Consider the following 2,266-nt stretch of genomic DNA (forward strand, 5'->3'; position numbering starts at 1 on the left):
AGAACTATTTTGTGGCTTAGGTGTGTATTGTGAGTGATTTCAGTTGGCATCATTAGTCTAGGGAGCTGGCTCTTTTCTCCACACTTTCAAATGTTGTCTGAGGTTTGTTTGTTGTTTTTTTTTTCCTTTTCTTTTTGGCATTATATTTCTTCTACCAGATTGAATGTGAAGTCCTTGTCTCCTGGCACAGAGAAAATTTTGATTACTTTGCCCAAGGAATGGAATTGAGTTCAGATGTCAAGAGCAGTGGCAATATAACTGACTTTGTTTTCCTGTCTCTCATTCCAGGAGAGCTGACAAATGGTTGAGTTGTCACGAAAAAGGATGATCAAACATGGAGGGCAAACGAGAGAATGGCATAGGTTCAGATTCACTGGTCTTCCTGCCTTAGAGAGGCTCAGTGATGCTGTAATTCACCTGCTTAGACAGACAAACCCACAACCTTTAATGCACCCCTGACCTCCTTGAGTTACATTTCAAATGCACAAAAACTGAAGTATTTCACATCTCCTAAAATCATAGTTTTTATTATTATTATTATTACTACATCTGAGAGAAACAGTTCTCACACAGTATGTGACTTAAAAGAATACGGTGTTATGACACAGGTTGGTTTGATTTTGCTCCCTTTTTGGGATTCAGAGTTTACACGTTTGCTGTTCACAATTTTTATAAAGGAAAAAGACATGACCTGTGAAGATCAGTGAACTGCGTCACCATGTCTTTCTCTGTTGTCTTCTTTTCTAGTTCATTAACCTTGCTTATTATTTTCATGACCATCTCTGGAGACCTTGTGTTTATGGAAGGTAAAGGCTGATCATCTCCCTGTTTGGTCCCTGTACTCACTGTGGTGCCCATTAAGGGTGGGTGAGATGGTCTGTAAATAATATCCCAGAATGTTCTAGCAATAGTGGTTTTTATGACAGTCTTTTCAAATTTTCTGTATAGTCTGTCGAGGAAGGTGATTTATGGGGTAAAAGCCCTCAGGTTTTTTGTTCCAGGAAAAAACTTCTGTGAAAGTGGCACCATGACACAGAGCGAGTTCGTCTGAGGATTTGCTGGATTGTGCTGCACTGGTAGCTGTTCACCCTATGTCACCCTTGATTCAAATCTCGACTTTAGTACCACCGTCTTTGTGAGTGCAGCGAGATCAGAATTGTTTAGGCAGTATAAATGGTGTTTTATTGAGGAAAGCAAACTTAGAAAAACTTTGATCTGATCGACTCCCAAGGCTGGAACAATTGTTGATGAACTAAAACCAAAGTGACAGTTGAAGTGAAATTAAACAGCCCCATTTCTCCTCCAAAATGACTGAAACTTTAATAAAGGGGAAAATGAGAATTCTGTGCTGTATTACTCCATTGCTTCAATTTTATCTATGTGGTTTAGGTAGAGAGAAATTACTGCTTTTGGCCTTTAGGCTACCTGTTTTATTTTCACTACTTAAATGTTTTTCTCATGGCGGATACTAATTAGTAGAGGTCAAAGAGATGATGACCAGTATTTGGAGAACTGATATTCATTTTCAGTAAATATGATCATTTTAGTGTAATTTTTTACAGTAGCATAAACTCAAACACAAAGCTTCCTTTTAATAAAACAAAAAATGTTAACAGCACTAATTGCCATTCATTTCCTATGGACCACGGCGGAGGCAGCAGAATTTGTTGCGAGCCAGAGCAGAGAAAAGTAACAATATTTCTCTACTCTAATGTTGAGTGGAATTCCGTTTTGTAAGGCAGAGCAGAAGCAAATCAAACAGGACTGTGTAGCTGTCAGAGTTATTTTGATTTTTTTAATGGAGTGAGGTCATTTAATTAATGGAATGCCCACAATGGCAACTTTGAGCCAGAAACAGCAGTAAGAGCAGAAAATCATATATTTGTTTGCTGGATATGAGAGAGATTGAGGGAACTAACATGACTGAGTGAGTTTTGTAGCTTTAGTGTGCTCTTTTTGACATCTACTGATTGAGTTCTGCAACTTCAGCTCTTCAGCTTTTCTTGCCTTTCCACAGTCACAGAGAAGAGTGTTGATTGGCTGTTTGCTTGTCCATTGTCCACATTTCAACCAATCTGATGTTGAGCCAGATTACAAATGTCTACTTTTCAGAGAGTGGTGGCTTTGTCAGAGGAGCACACACGTCACTTTTCTATCAGCAGAAGCGATAATCGGTCGGCCTCTAATTTTCGCTTGGTGTGACACAGACGTGGATCGAAAGCATTTATTTATCCTCACGATTTACTGGTTCCATATTGGTAGTTGC

Source organism: Chanos chanos, chromosome 8 (genome assembly GCF_902362185.1).
Source record: "Chanos chanos chromosome 8, fChaCha1.1, whole genome shotgun sequence".
NCBI lineage: Eukaryota > Metazoa > Chordata > Actinopteri > Gonorynchiformes > Chanidae > Chanos > Chanos chanos.